This window comes from Chinchilla lanigera, unplaced genomic scaffold (assembly GCF_000276665.1).
Source record: "Chinchilla lanigera isolate Chin_1 unplaced genomic scaffold, ChiLan1.0 scaffold00010, whole genome shotgun sequence".
Lineage (NCBI taxonomy): Eukaryota > Metazoa > Chordata > Mammalia > Rodentia > Chinchillidae > Chinchilla > Chinchilla lanigera.
In genome coordinates this window covers 5,353,914-5,371,505 of record NW_004955411.1, presented here as the reverse complement: position 1 = coordinate 5,371,505, position 17,592 = coordinate 5,353,914, and positions in this window count along the sequence as shown.

Genomic DNA, 17,592 nt, shown 5'->3' with positions numbered 1-17,592 from the left:
CAATGCCACACTTATTTTCTTATGTTAGTCCTTGAAAACAACTGACTGCATAAGATTGTATACGATAGCTATATTCGCATCTGTGCTTTTTACTATTTAAAGCAAGTACAGTACATGGACTGTTATGTAATCATAAACATTTCCCGAAAGTGTAGATGACATAGTGTAACAATGAAGCAAACTCACTAGCAATAGAAAACGTTTATGATGTAATATGAAATGGAAAATTGAGGCTGCAGATTTATTACAACTCCTACGAGTTTAAATAAGCATAATTTTAAGATTATAAGTCAACTAACATAGCAAAGTGTTTTAGTCTGAAGGCCTGATACCTGGCAGACGGAGGCTTGAGTACCAGCCCTGTCACCTACCAGGGACGTGGAAGTTCTCTGAGCTCGTTTTCTGTCTGCCTTGAGGAAGGAACAGCATAAGTGAGGCAATATCCATTTGGCTTTTGGTAAAATGCATGACATGAAATAAGCTTCAACAGTGGTCATGGTTATTGCTAAATAACATCTATTTAGGATGATATTATCTGAAGTGTTTCCCCTTATTATATCTAGAGGAAAGAAACAACTTTTATTGGGGTTCTACACCATTTCAGGCAAAACCTTTATGACAGAAGAGATGTGAGGAGCCTGTTTCAGTTCCCTGTGCTCGTCTTGTGCTGTGACCCTCATGTGCTTTCCCGTATTTCGTTAGTTTACCACATTACGTTAGAAGCACCTATCTATGTATTTGCATCCCCGACTCAGGTATTTCCTGAGGGCATCTTTACATTTCTAGCACAAGTCTTGGCATAAAGAAGTTAGCAGATTCTTCAGTGATGACAAATGCAAGTGAATTCAAATTCTCTCTGCCATTCTGAGTCCTTTGGATTGCGAGGGAAGCCTGAGAGGACCCTGGGCTTGCACTCAGGCCGTTACAGTGACCTCAGGGAGCCGGATGGACACCGACACACACTCAGCCACTGTCCACAGGAAACTGGCCGTGGCCTCATGCCTGAGGAGAGTTGAGCAGGGAGAGAGCAGGGATGTACACGCATAATTTAAAGATCTTGACTTGGCAGGAAGTCGTAGAGGTGAAGCAAACTGGTTCCCTGCTGCCCCGCTGTGTGAGTCGGAGCCAATGCCCTCTCTCTCGGGGCTTCAGGTCACCCGAAAGAAGTGGATGAGATTAAATTCCTCTGACTTGTACTTAGTACAGGAGGTGGCTTCCTCTTTTTTAAAAAAAATTATTGTAGATTTATTGTTTTCTAATTAATTTCATTGGTACCCTTTTGATATACATAATGATCACATTCCTCATAGGATGTTTGCGCCTGTGCATGGCACGTCTTGATTTCTTCTCTTTTTTCCCCTTCCCCCTCCCCGCCTTTCTGTCCTTCTTCCCCTCCTTATTTACAAAAGCTTTGTGTCTATTTTTCCTTTTATTTTTCTCTTTTCCTTTTCTTCCTTCACTGCTGCCTTCTCCCTTGCTCTCCTTCCCATTTGAACATCTTCTTCCTACTTTCCAATATTGATCATCCATTCTAGTCCTTACTTGGACTTTATTTTGATTTCTCACACATGAGAAACAATGCTATATTTAAACATGTGTCTGATTTATTTCACTTAGAAGTATGGCCTCAAGGTGCATTCACTTACCTAAAAATATCTCGTGTATCCCTCTTTATGGCGGAGTAGTACCTCATATTTTCTTTATCCATTCATCTGTTGATGGGTTGTTTCCAATATTTAACTGTTACAAATTGTGCTGCTATAACCATGGGTGTGCATATATGGCTGTGGTATGATGCTTTTAACTCTTTCAGGAAGATACCAAGGAGGGGAATAGCTGGGTCAAATGGAACCTCTAGTTTCAGTTTTTAGAGGAATCTCCATACTGATTTCCATATTGGTTGCACCAACTTACACACCCACCAACAGTGGAGAAAGTTTCCTTTTTTCCCACAGCCCCTCCAGCATTTGTTATTGGTTGATTTCTTCATAGTAGCCATTCTTTCTGGAGTGAGATGGAATCTCAGTGTTGTTCTAATTTGCATTACTTGAAAACCAGTGATGTTGAACATTTCTTTACATATTTATTTGCTATTTGTACTTCTTCATCTGAGAAATATCTATTCATTTCATATGCTTATTTTTGGATTTGGTCTCTAAATTGGGGGGCGTCTGATTTTTTTTGAGTTCTTTATATATTCTTGATATTAGTCATTTGAAGACTAGCTGGTAAATTTTTTTTTCCATTGGTTTCTTTTGATGTACAAAAGGTTTTTGATGTGATGAGATCCCAGTTGTTGATGCTTTATATTTCTTGTGCAGTCAGGGTTTTGCTCATAAAGTTTTTGTCTTGAACATCTATGTGTTGAAGAGTTTTGCCTATTTTATCTTCCAGCAGATGGTGCTTCTGTTTTAACATTTAGATCCTTGATCCATTTTGGTTTTAGTGTAGTGCATGGTGAGAGATACAGGTCTAAGTTTAATCTTTGGCATGTGGAAAGCTAGTTTTCATAGCACCATTTATTAAAGAGGGTATCTTTCCAGTGAAGGTGTTTGACCTCTTTGTCAAAGATAAGGTAGCTGAGTGTGCTTGGAGTTGTTTCTGCATCTTCATTCTGTTTCATTGATCATTGGGCCTGTTTTTTTTTTTTTTCCAGTACCATGCTGTTTTTATCATAGTAGCTTTGTGATATGACTTGAAATTGGAGATTTTTATTTTTTTATTTTAAAGAGTAAAAGAAAGACAACACAGCAATGGGATTAACTAAATTAAAGACAAAGTGGTAGTACATTATCAATGGTTGTTATTTTGCCTATTGGTATCTTCAAGATAGTTTCTCAGGAAAACAAATACACAAATAATAGTGAGTTACAGACAGAAATGGCAGGAAGTTATCAATGGTTGTTATACTATAGCCTGGATTCTCCAAAGTGGTCTCCAGGGAAAACAAATAGAGCTATATGTGAGTGATCAATCAAATAATCATTGACTATTCTCAGTGGTTGTTGTTGAAAACACACAGTAACAAACATACATCCATTTACGAAATAGCATAGGAACAATACAAGCATTACATAGTTATGGACAGATTGGAGGAAATCATCAATGGCTGCTGCAATACCTGTTCGCATCCTCAAAGGAAATTGGAGATTTTGATGCCCCCTACCTTACCTTTGTTGCCCAGAATTACTTTTGCTATTCTAGGTCCCTTCTGGTTCCATATGAATTGTAGGGTTTTTGTTTTGTTTTGTTTTGTTTTGTTTTTGCAATTCTCTGATGTGTGCTGTTGGTACTTTGATTTGATTTGGATTGCATTAAATCTGAGTAACAGTTTTGGAAGTATGTCCATTTTCACTATATTGGTTCTGTCTATCCAAGAACAGGGGATATCTTTCCACTTTCTAATATCCTCTTTGATCTCCTTTTTCAGGTTACTGTAGTTTTCAGTGTACAAGTTTTCACTTCCTTTGTTACATTGATTCCTATATATTTCATTTTTCTTGATGCTATTATGAAAAGTATGGTTTCCCTAATTTCTCTCTCAGCCAGCTTATTATTTGTGTACAGGAATGCTATTGATTTGTGAGTGTTGCTTTTTTGTATCCTGCTATGCTGTCAGATTTGGTTATTAATTCTAGGAGTCTTTCAGTGGAGTTTTTGAGTTCTACTATGCAGAGTATTACATCATCAGCAAATAATGATAGGTTAACATCTTCCTTTCCTAGCTATATTTCTTCTGTTTCTTTCTCTTGTCTAATTACTGTGGCTGTGTCCAGAACTATATTAAACAGAAAGATCAGAAGCAAGGCCTCAAGGGCAAAGGGAGATCACTCAAGCTTCGGGAAACTGGTGAATAAAACAGGAGAGAAAGAAAGAAGGAAAAAACAAAAATAAGAACAAAACAGAGCAAAAACACTAAAAACTCTTTCTACCCAGAAAAAAACAAAAGACGAAAAAAAAAAAAAAAAAAAAAAAATTTCTCTGTGACTATGCCTTTAAACCTGTCGCTATGACCTGGTGTCTACAATTCTGCGGTAGTGTCCAAGTCGGAGCCCAGGTCTGAGCTGGGTGACCCCAGTAAGTCTGCAGTAGGCTCAGGGCGGGGTGCCGGATAATCTCAGCATGCATATGTTAGGATGGGGCAGGGCACTGATTATGGTGCTTTCATCTCCGCTGAAGTTAAGGCTGATCCTGGCCTCTGGCTGTGGCGCTGGGGCCTGAGTGTTCAACTAGAAACCCTCTGGGTATCCCTCGCCGGCCCACCCGAGATCCCTGACCCGGGATGTCTGCAGCTGTCCCTTCCCCAGTGGCTGTGGGATTTCAACACTGGGAGTCCTGAGAGGAAGCCAACCCAGGCTGTTCTGAGTCAGGGGTGTTGATCCCTCCCTGAAAAGGCATCCAAGCAGTCAGTCTCTCCGGGGACCGTGGCTGTTGCCTGGATTGGAGTCTGTCACTGGCCCGTGCAGTGCACAACACGCTCTGCTCCGCTGCTCTGGTGCGCTTCTCCCTGCAGGTGTCTGGACTCACCTGACCCTCAGGAGCCCTACCGCTTACATGTTAACCACTCCTACTTCTCCACCATCCCCACTTACCACCCTAAAAACAGACACGCATTAAGTGCTGTATAAACCTTCTACGGGATACCTTCATCCGGGACATTTAGCCTTGGTCGTCCCATTGCTCAGCTTATCTGATTCTGCTCAAAGTTTTACAAGAGTTTTTAAGAGTTTTCTTTTCAACCTGGAAGCAGAAACAGGAAAAGAGTTCTTGTTAGGTCGTTTCATAGATTATTGACTTCAAACTCGCTCTTATCTGGTGCATAATATGGAAAAGGTAGGATTCCTAAATTTGGCGCTGTACACGAAGACTTCTGATTATGGACACTTGGAAACTTACAGTAGACACATCTACCGAAGGGACTTGGTCACAACACATAGCTGCTCATCCCAGCAGTTCATTACTGACCTCACCAATGCCCGTGATTAGATCGCGGTTTCCTACAGATGCTCACTGGAGAGACGGCACTGATAATTCCTAGTTATCAAGTTGCTGTATCTCAACAAAAGCTCTGTACCCAAGTGAGGTCAAACAAAATCTTGTGTGTCCTGTGCATGGGAGATTTCATGGACCCGCGGTGATCAGTTGAGGTTCTGCCGTCAACTGGCCTTGGCTATCATTTACAGGGCCCCATCGCTGACAGTCCTGCCGTGTGTGCCGTGAGTGCTTTTTGTTACAATGGGTTAACTCTTAAAAATATAGTTGCCGCTATTGGGATACAAGGGACGTACTGGAATAAGTTTCCAGCTAAAGGAAGAGATTCAAGTCATACCGATTTTCTTTCACTAAAATTGATTTCTGGTACCGTGTGTGGACTTAATATCCCCTTTTTCATGTGCTGTTCTTGACCTTGAACATGTCACCGAATTATTTTGTCTTCATCTGTAAGTGGATTTATTTGTGAAACCTATGTGTTGGTTGCTCTGAGGGTATATCACTAAGGCATGTGCATGACTTAGAAAAGTGCCTGGTCTCCATGGAGTGCAAAATAGAGACAAGTCATCATTAGGATTTTGAAAAACTGCAAGAGGTTTTATCATATAATTCTTTGCTTTTTATCTTTAAATCAATCTAAATATTGACAAAAATATGCTTTTTGTGTGTGTCTTTTCAAGACAGGGTTTTGCTATGCAGTTTAGACTGGCCTTGAACTCATTATGTACCCCGGGCTGGCCTCAAATGGTGATCCTCCTGCCTCAGCCTCCTGAGTGGTGGGATTACAGGGTGCGCCACCGTGTCTGGAAAAAACATGCTTTTTGAATCAGCATCCAGGAGTTGAAACACTGTCCTGAATTAAGTCACTGTAGTTGGAATGACAGCCAGCAGCAGTGGTATCTAAATTTGATTAGAAGCTCTGAGAAGCTGGCAATATTTAAAAATGAAAATCCGTTTTTACATGAGGCAATGAAAATCCGTTTTTACATGACGCAGTGACTTAAAAGGCAGAATCTAACATGTAAGGAAACAGTCATTGAGGTTTTACGGATTTCATTGTAGATAGGATTTGGTTTCAGTGTCAGCTCTGCCGTATACTAGCTGTGTGACCCGGGCATAATCAAGATCTCTAAGTCTCAACTTTATCAACTGAAAAATGAAAGTGGAATATATTGTTTTTTTCTTTTTCTTTTTTTCGGGTACTGGGAATCAAACTCATGGTCTCACGCTTGCCAGGCAGGTACTGTGCCGCTGAGCTAAATCCCCAGCCCCGAAAGTGGAATATTTTCTTGAACAAAATTTTGTAGTGCTCTTCAAATATGCGGTAGAGGCTGGGCCCACATAAATCCAGTAATAAGTAATAATGGTGTTTGCAGTGGGTACTAAGTTTAATAGAATTCATTATGCTGAGAAGGTCAGGAATTTGAGAGCTTCTAGGATGCTCTATAAAATTGTGGTCCAATGTGATAACACATGATCACGCCATAGAAAGGTACTCTGTGCTAACCATTTACCAGGTCTCCATGATACACAAGGGATGGTGGGTGTCCATCCCAGGAAGGTGGCAGAGGGGGAGGAAGCAGGTATAATGATGATGGTGAGGTTGATGCGTCGGATGGTGCTATAATAATCAGCCTTTGGACACACAGAGCCCAGAAGGTCTGAGCAGGAGCCTTCACGAAGCCCTTGCCCACTACGCTCCTCAATCAAGCAGGCGTGAAGAAGAGCAACTCCTTCCTGCGCTGAGCTCACACTGCTGCCCAGAGGCTTGGAACATCTCCCTGCACCATGTGCTGAGTCTTTGATGATGGGGAAATCAGACCACTCATTTATAGAAAGAAAATAGTCCAGGAAGATCCTACAGTTTGTATTTCTGTTTTAAACTTTTTAAAAATTGTTTTCCAGGAATTGTGAAAGGACCAGGTTAAAGTCCCATGAATTCATGAAGGAATGGAGAAATACAGTCCCAGGGCTAGATGGACTTGTTGCTTTGAGGCTAAGGGAGGATGCTAAAAGGTCTTTTTATAGCACACTACCTTCATCTGAAACCATCCTCATCTGTTCCCTCCAGAGGGACACGATCTGAGTTTGTCCATGACATCCCCAGGTGCTGGGTTCCTCTGGTCTGGACTGGGAAGTGGTTCCCCATCAAAACGTTGGAGGGCAACGCTCACAGCGACAAATCCCTACCAGCATTTCCTGCTCAAACACTAGGAAAAATGGCCTTTTACACCTGCAAAATGCTGAGATTTCTCCTCTGGGGCTCCGCACCTTATTGAAATCCCATATTTATTTGCACATATCCCCGTAACAGTGTTGGCTGCCAAGGCAGGGGCCCTGTCTGCGTTGTTCTCTGCATATCCCCAGGACCTAGCACAGAACCTGACACTTAATAGGTAATCAACAAAATCATTGATGAATCAATGCCCTCCATGACTAATAGGCATTTGTTTTTACTGTCCTCTTCTGCCTACCTCTTGTTTGTGGTTTGTATTTTAACTTTAGTGACATTCATTTTTGCAATATTGTACATTGAATCATTTTATTATGTGAATTTGTGATCTACTCAAAATAAACAGAAAAATATAATGATGCTTTGTGTATGCCTCGCCCACCTTCAGCAATTATCAGTTTAAGCTGCCGTCCTTTCAGTGTCTACTCAACTCTTCGTCTCTTATAATAATTTCTCAGAACTCCCAAACATTATATATTTTATCATTAAACCTTACTAGTGTGTGACAAGTTTCAACCGCGGCTCCTTTCACAACATTCTGACAACAGATTTGAACACGAGGCAAGTGGGTAAAATTTGTTCTGTGCTGTGATTGTTTAACAGTCAGTTTCATGGAGTTACTTCAGATTAAAGCTTTATCAAGAGTGTCATTATGGGCAATAAACCTTGGGTCCATGGTTATAATCCTGAGACCAAGGTTCAGACTTCTCAAAACCCACCCAGTTCTGCTCCTCTCATGGAAAAAAAAATCTCAATCAAGATCCAACATTAATGGGATATCGATTCTGTTCTTTGACCTTGATGGAATAATGTGAGTTTGTACCCAGGAACGCTGTGGTGAACTCTGAGTAGTGGAAGAGCTTAATAGAGCATTTAAGAAATGGTATGCACATGCAGCCGGAGCAGGGGCAAACCATCCCGTCCTCCATGAAGACGATGCTCCATGCCACACACTGCAGCTGGGATGGCGATTTCTGTTAATGAAAATGCTGCAGGGTGCCCTCACCCACCTACTCCCTGGGTCTGTTATGCAATAAAACTCTCATGGGAAACTGTAGCAAAGGAGAAAAAAAGCCTGCTGTACTGGGTATTGCTTGGAACATTATAAATAATTGCACTATGAGAGGGGTAATTTAGGAATTTTGGTGTCGTGCTCAGAAGTGCAAACATGGCCAGAGCTGGCCAACGTTACACAGGATTGGCTGTGCGGTCCTCTGTGCTAAATGGGGAATAATTAGAAGCACTAGAGTTTCTGGGCCAGAGGCATGTAACAGGACGAGATGGAGTGACGTGACTGAGGGAGAGGGGTGTGCCCGGGACTGTAGCTTAAGATAACTTTTTTGGTGTGTGTGAGACAGGGTCTCGCTATGCAGTTCAGGCTGACCTTGAACTCACTATGTAGCCCAGGCTGGCCTTAGGCTCACAGCAATCCTCCTGCCTCAGCCTCCCCAGTGCTGGGATTACAGGCGTGCACCACAACCTCAGCTTGAAGATAATTCATGAGGCAAATTTTTAGCTGGATCAATCCGACTAAGTCTGTGCACAGAACAAACCATAATACAGATATCAAGCTAGGTGTGGTGGCGCATGCCTGTCATCCCAGCGCTCTGCAGGCTGAGGCAGGAGGATTGCTGTGAGTTTGAGGTCAGCCTAGCTTACGTGAGTTCAAACTCAGGCTGAATGACATAGTAAGATCCTGTCTCAAAAAGAAGTACTGATAATCAAACTCTGTGGGTAAGATCCGTGGTTCCTATAGTAGGATTCCACCAATTTCCGTCTTGGCTATAGCTCTGAAGATCACACATGCTCTCTATATCAAGTTTGGTTACCCAAACAAAATTTTTCACTCCTATCATTCCAATGGCTTTCTAACAATGAAGTGCATAAATGTCAGTAAAAATCCGGCACAGATTACCTCCAGTAAAGGCGAAGCCCTTTACAGTTTTGAAATTTAACACATGGGTCACCTGAGAGTGGAGTTATTTTTTCAGGATCAAGATATATGCAGAAGGTGTTGCAGATGGAGTGGTTTGATTATTCTTTTGCCGATATGACTGTTCAAATTTGATGAATGAGAAAGCACTTTGTTATTTCCCTGCTTTGAAAGAGTAAAAGAAACCGTGAATTATTGTAGGCTGTCAATCCACAGGACAGTAGAAAAATAGTGCCTGCTTGTCTGTAGACAACGAGCAGCTCCAAGGAGGCTTCCTGAGCAGCAGGGCAGCACAGTGCCTTGTGGGGAAGAGTATACTGCATATGCACTGTGGAGAGAACTTGTACCGCTTATACCCACACTATAGTCTTTCAGCAAAATATAGAACTCTGAGTTTCACTGAATTTCATGGTCATAATTAGAACAAGAGATACAAAAGATTGTGAGACCCATGCTAAGCATTCAACAAGTTCTTTAAAAACAACCCAGACTCTAACTCAAGAGAAAAATGATGAAAACAATCCCCAAATATTCCAGTACCACATGTGCAGACATGAGACACGTGGCCCATCAGGAGAAAATGGTAGTGCTTCAGGGATGGATGAGCAATATCTAAACAGAGAGACAGACAGGAAGGGATGGGTGAAGAGATGTTAAGAAAAAATAGCTGAGTGTGATAGAGCAGGCCTGTAATCCTAGCACTTGGGAGAATGAGGCAGTAGAATGACAAAGTCAAGCTCAGATGGGGCAGTTTGGTGACTTAGCTAGACCGTGTCTCAAAATAAAAAAATAAAAAAGGCCACCCACTGGTACTACCACTTTCAGTGAGTCCTGGATGCTTCTGTTCAGACTCACGACTGTTTGTCACAGCCAACCCAGGGGTGGCTGATTTCTATTCTCTGATGCTTTCCTACCTGCTACCTTCCCAGTAGCCTGAGATAGGGCAAGGGCTACCAAACTGACCAGACTGGATGCAATCAATATATCCTTTAACATTTACAATAAGCAAATGAGTCCATCCACAAGCACACATCCATACACACGTGTAACCTACACACATCCAGCCTACAGGTAACTGAAATTAAAAACTCATCGAACATTACTGACCCTTTCTGCATTCTGATATTTCTTGATCTTTTTTACTTTGTTTAAAAAATATTGGATTTCACAATCCACTGAAGGATTGCCATGCATACTTTGAAAAACACTAACATAGAAAAGAAAGTGTAGACCTTGGTTTTAAATACAAGTGATTTTGGATAGCTAGCTCACCGCTTTCTAGAAAGCTCAGTATCTCCAACTATAAAATGAGAAAGAAGACCCATTAGGGGATTATATCTAGGATAAAATAAATATAAATTTGTGGAATGTTCAGTGTGTCCAGCTCCATTTCATATAACGTGAATGCAGCACCATCCCCTTGCTAGATTATAAAAGAAAATATAAGCAGTACAGGCTAAGCATAGGAATCCCAAGGAGCAAAAGGTTAGCATCCTCTGTGGGAAGAACTTGGGTCTCTTGAGCTATAACTGCACAATTCTTGAGTACTAATTTCTGCTTTGATTCAATGAGGCCTAACAACAACCAGAGAGTGAACAGTGCCTTTGCTCCATCCTCGCTCTTGTTCTCAGTGATGTCCCTGCCTTTAAGGCTCCAGTTGTCCCCTTGGGATGTGGTACCCGGGGATGTGGTACCCAGGGATGTGGCAAACATCCAAGCAGAGGCATATATCCCTGCACACATTTGGTGGATAAGGAAACCAGACACCTATTTTGTGCTGAGCGGGACAGCAAAACCAGCTAAGCAATCCAGTGAGCTTTCAAGTCCAGCTCCCTCTGAAAACCACTCAGGGGCATTGGCCCTCAGCCAGGTGGGCATTTCAGCCTGCCACAGCACCCTAATAGCTAGCTCCTCCTCCCTAAGCTTCTCAGAGGTCTGTGGCTAGCCATCCCCCTCTCCATATCTGTCTGTTACTGCTCTCTCCCATCCCATCATTGCAACAAGGTGTCTGCAGAAACCGTGGAGTGGGGAGTGTGTTTGTTCCATGACTACGGATCCCTGAAAGTCAGCTTCAAAAGAATAATGGCTCTACTCAAAATGTCTCCCAGCCATATCACTCCAAGGATTGTACAGTAGTCTTTTTCTCCAAAGCTAACTTGTCATGGAGAGGAATCATTTTCAGAGTAAGTCTTCACACCGGGTTTACAAAGTGCAATAATGCTGGCTTTTGTTGTTGTTGTTGCTTTTCTGACACAGCTTCTCACTATGTAGCTCAGGTTGGTGTTGAACTCACTATGTACCCCAGGCTGGTCTCCAAAGGTGATCCTCCTGCCTCAGCCTCCTGAGTGCTGGGATTACAGGTGTGCACCATAATGCCCAGCTTGACCTTGGGCTTTTCCTGCAGCTGCCATGCAGATCTATTGTTTACTGCTTGTGCTGCTGGCCCTTTCTGACCACTCTCCTGGAGCTAATGAAGGTGTTGCTTTTGCCCTTTTCTCCACTTTGCCTTTCTATTTCTCTGTGATGTTTAACTTTCCATCACCTCTTCCTTTATTCCCAGAGTTTCTCCTTCATGACCATCCTGCCACCACTTCTACAGGCAAAACAACTTCAGCATAAACTCCTACTTTCTCCCTTTGCACTGGGCACAGCCTTAGAATGTCTAACATGCTACATCTCTTGTTTCCTTACATCATTAGGTATTCTCATAGTTGGTAAGTGTTATGGTTGATACATTGTGCCAACTTGGGGAGTCTAGAGGTTTGGCTAAGTGACTCAGCAGTTCTGCCTCTTGGGGTGAGAAGGACACTCCCTTACCCTTCTGTGATGTTATTTATTGTGTTAATTTGAGAAGTTTAGAAGGTTAACTATGCAACTCAGAAGGGGTCCAGGGTGCTTACTTTGTATTCATCCTGAGCCAGTGCAAGATGCAGGCATGCAGAGGGTGTGGGTGTAGAGGATGACCCCACCTCCCCAGAGCGGGTAGACTGCATAGAAAAAGGAATTGAGGAAGGACTGGCTGCAGGTTCTTTGGAGGAGCTCCGGTCTTCGCCTTCAGCTTGGTCGTCTCCTGGCTTCTGGTGCAGACTGTTGGGCTTCCGTCTGGACTCTTCAGATTTCTGGTGTTAGCTCTCGGCCTTCATCGTAGATTCTTCAGCATTCCGTTGCAGACCCATCAGCCTTTTGATACAGACTTGCACGGACACTGCAGCAAGCTCCCGGCCCGGGGCTGGGCTCTTCAGTCTCCAGTGTGCAGACACCCTCTGCACGCTTCCTCATCCAACTCTGTAGCTGACCATTGTAAGCCAAACTTGTAATTCCTTGTACATCAGTTTATCTTGTATTATATCTGTTCCTCTAGTAAACCCTGACTGATACAGTAAGTTAGGTGAACCACCATAGTGCTTGGGCACAAAGATATGCAGAATAGAAGGGGGCAGGTAGGGCCGACTCCCTCTTTTTTGTTAAAGGGCTGGGGAGAACGCCAGCCACAGAAGATTAAGCCCATCTCCCCACAACAGAGGCTAAGACCAGACTCATACCCTGCAATCCACCTGCAAATTTGGCTGGAGTACACATTGCTGGGATCTGACTTGGACCTAGCACAGAACTGTAGACACCAGAGGAATTTTAATACTTTTACTTTTCTTTGATTGATATTCCTCTTTTTATCCAGGGTGGTTGTTTTTTTTGTTGTTTATTTGCTTTATTTTCCCTATTCTATTTTGGCCTGTTTTGCTTTTCTTTCTATTTGTTGGTTTGTTTATTTTTTCTGTGTGTGGTTATTTGTTTTCTGAGTTTTTTCTTTTCTCTTTCACAGTTTAGAACTCTAACCTTTCTTTTGGTTTATGTCTACTTGTCTTCTTCTTCCATTTTGTCAACCACCTTGCTTGATTTTATGATACTTTCATGCAAGTAAACATTTTCTCTTCTCCTTAAGGTTCACATCAATACTCCTAGGCTTCCTCTTCCAACCCCTCCCTCTTGTGTCCTATAATTACCCAAAACTTGGATGATCACCCTTTACTCTCCAGCCTTGCTCCTGCTATATTTAACCTCATTCACCTCTCCCTTCTACCCAAAATGGCTTGACAACAGTGGTCAATTTATAACACTTAGATGAACTGAGTAAGTGTGGTGGTGGGTATGGGAGGCCCACCTGGGGATTGTTGCCAGCAGCCTCAGAGGCAGAACTGGAGGAGTAGGCTGTGCTGGTAGAAGTTGCAAGGAGCTGTAGGTTCTTTTGGAAGAGCTTGTCATGCTGGCTTTCCTGATGAACTTGGCTGTTTTCATCCTCCGAGGAGGTTGGGACCTTGTTGGCACTGAGAATAGCTTTGGTTCACTTTGGGGAAGCTCTGGTCCTCACTATGGGCATCGCTTCCTGGCTCCAGAAGGGAAGATGGTGCACTGCTCAGTCTCCTGGAGAAGCTTGCTGCATTGGGTTTCCTGATGGGAACTGAGCTGTCTTCATTATTGGCAGAGCTTAAGACCTCACTTTGCTGAGGATGGCTGTGGTACTTTTTGGGGGAGCTTTGGTTCTTATTTTGAGCATCACTTCCTGGCTCTAATGTAGAACCCTCAGCCTGCTAGCACGGACCCTTCATTCCACTGGCACAGGCTTTCTAGATTCTGCCACTGACCTTTGTGCCTTCCCAGCTCAGATTCATGAAACAGGCCTGCATGAGACATTATTATGGGCTCTAGGTCTTCAGCTGAACTGATGCAGGACATGATCATGGGATCCAGGTCCTCATCTGAATTCTTCGGTCTTTAGAGTGTAGACAGATTTCCTTCACTCTTTTGTACATTATTCTTTGTGTGACTATTATAAATAATCTTATAAAATATGTGTTGTGTATGTTTTTTCTCCCCCTTGCAAAATCCCAAACCAACACTATCCCATCCCTCTTAACCCAACACAAAACAGGAAAAAATCACTCTAGTAAGTAGAAAATCATTGCATACATGTTCTTGGTACAAGTTGGATTATATTGCATAAATGTAGAATTTGCTCCTATGATTAAAAGTAACAGGCCAATATTTGTCAGTCACCAGCCTGTTCTTTTTTTATTTTAAGAAAACAAAAATATCACTGAAACAAACACAAAAACAAAATGACAAAAAACAATAAAAATGATGCAGTATTTCAAAACAAGATCACAGGAATTAACAATGATTGTTATATTACATATAGCTATGTGCAGTGAAGTTGCTCAAATTACCAGATGTAAGAATGCAAGATTGATCAAACAATTAAAGACAATAACAAGTAATAAAAAATTAGAAATGATACAGTGCTTTATTAAACAAAGTGGTAGAAATTCAGTAATGGTTGTTATATTGCATATTGTTGTCTTCAAATTAGTTGTTCTGTTATATTACATATTACAGTATGTAATATGACAACCATTGTTAATTCTCATCATATTGTTTTGAAATCCTGTATCATTTTTATTGTTTTGTTTTTGCCTTCATTGTTATTTTGTTATTGTTTTTTCTCTTTAAAATAAAAAATATCAGATCTAGAAGATAGGATTGCAACTAGAGACCAAGAAGAGGAAGATATCTTAAAAATAGCAAGAGACCATGAAAAATCAATCCAACAGCTACAAGATAAAGCAAAGAAGAACAACATAAGATTGATTGGAGTCAGTAAAAAAGCTAAAGACAGTGAAAAAGCCATTAAAAACCTCTTAATAGAAATAATAGCAGAAAATTTCCAAAACATTGCTAAAGAATTGACATACAAATTAATGAAGTATATAGAACTTCAAGTACCCATGACCCAAATAAATCTACACTAGGATGTATAATAATCAAGATTGCAGAAATTCAGCACAAGAATAAAATATTAAATCAGCTAGAGAAAAGAAACAAATCATCTATGAAGGAAAGCCCATCAGAATCACAACAGACTTCTCAACACAAATGATCAAGTCAAAGAGAGCTTGGAGTGAAGTATTTCAAGCTCTAAAAGAAAACATTCTTCAACCCAGATTGAAATGCCCTATCAAACTATCCTTCAAAATCAATGGAGAAATAAGATACTTCCATGACAAAGAACACCTGAAGAAATTCATGAGCACCAAACCAGCTCTTCAGAATGCTACAAAGATATATGAGAAGGATAAAATTAGGACTACAACCATAAAAACAACAATACAGAGAAGCCACAAGGCAGGGCAAACAATTAAACAGAGGAGAAAGACAGGGAACCAACAGGAAAATGACGTGAAAAAGATAAGTCAATACATATCAGTTATAACCAACAATGTAAATGGTCTCATTTCACCCATCAAAAGAAACAGACTGGCAGAATGGATCAAGAACCAACATCCAACAATATCCTACATTCAAGAAACACATTTAACACCCCACCTCCAAAATTCATAGACTAAAAATCAAAGAATGGAAAACAATACTCCATGTCACAGGAACCCAGAATAAAGCAGGGGTAGCTATTCTATTTGCAGACAGTATAACCTTTAAGCCAAAATTGTTCAAAAGAGACAAAGGAGGTCACTATATACTTGTTAAGAGAAAAGTCCAAGAAGAAGAGATAAAAATCATAAACATATATGCACCAAATACTGGTATACCCAACTGCATAAAACAAATATTAGCAGACATAAAAAAAATCAAGTAAGCATTAAAACAATTATAGTGAGGGATTCTACTACCCCACTCTCACAAATAGATAAATCAACTAGGAAAAAATCAACAAAGAAATATCAGAGTTAAACCAAACCTGTGAATAAATGGACTTGACAGATGTCTACGAAGTGTTTCACCCCACACATGAGAATACACATTCAGCTGCACATGAGATATTTCCCAAATTAGACCACATATTATCCCATGAAACGTGCTTTAGTAAATGCAGGGAAATTGAAAGCATCCCATGCATGCTATCTGGCCATAGTGCAATGAAACTGAAAATCAACAGCAAAAGAAATCACAAAAATTACATAAACACATGGAAATTAAACAACACCCTTCTGAATGACCAATGGGTCACAGAGGAAATTAAAGACAAAGTTAAACAGTATCTATAATTAAATGATAATGCTAATAGAACATACTGGAACTTATGGGATGCAATGAAAGCAGTCCTATGAGGAAAATTTATAGTGATGAATTTTCACATCAGGAAAATAGAATGAGCTCAATTAAATAACCTAATGTTAAACCCTAAACTTCTAGAAAAGGAAGAACAAATCACACCAAAACTCATACAAGGGAGGAAATTATAAAGATCAGAGGAGATATTAATGCAATTGAGACTAAGGAAATAAAAGATTTATACATTGAAAATTACAGTACTCTGAAAAAGGAGATTGAAGAGGATATCAGAATGTGGAAAGATGTCCCCTGTTCATGGATCAGAAGAACCAACATAATGAAAATGGCCATACTCCCAAAATGTTATACAGATTTAATGCAATCTCAATTGAAATACAAGTAGCATAACTCACAGAGCTAGAGAAAGCACTCCTAAAATTCATTTGGAACCAAAAAAGACCTAGAATAGAAAAGGCAATTCTGGACAACAAAAACAAGGCAGGGGGCATCACAGTCCCTGATTTGAAATTATACTAAAAAGCTACTATAATAAGATCAGTGTGGTACTGGCAAAAGAACAGGTTTGAGGCCAAGTGGAACAGAATGGCAGACACAGAAACAACTCTAAACACACTCGGCCACCTTATCTTTGACAAAGGGGTCAAACATGTTTATTAGAAGAAAAATAGTCTCTTTAATAAATGACACTGGAAAAACTGGCTTTCTCTATAATGAAGACTGAAACTATACCCATGTCTATCACCATGCACTAATGTCAAAATGGATCAAGGATCTAAATATCAAAACAGAAACACTAAAACTACTGGAAGAGAAAATAGATAAAAATCTTGAAGACATAGGTGTAAGTGGAGACTTCATGAACAAAACCCCAACTGCATGGGAAATACTACAAAGAATCAACAATTGGGATCTTACCTTACTGAAAAGCTTTTGCACATCAAAAGAAATCACCAACGGAGTGAAAAGACGACCCACAGAATGGGAAAGATTACAACCAGTTGTCCCTCAGATAAAGGACTTCCCTCTAGAACATATAAAGAATTGAAAATAATCTCGCTTCCCAAATTCAAAGACCTAATCAACAAAATGGGTATCAGAGATGAATACATACTTCTCAGAGGAAGAAATATAGATGGCAAATAGGTATATGAAAACATGTTCAGCATCTTTGGTCATCTGAGAGCTGCAAATTAAACAACTCTGAGATTTCATCTCACTCCAGAAAAATGGCTATCAATAAATGGACCAATAACAGATGCTGGTGGGGCTATGGAGAAAAAGGAACCCTTTTCCACTCTTCATAAGAGTGTAGACTGGTGCAACAATTGTGGAAATCAGTGTGGAGATTTCT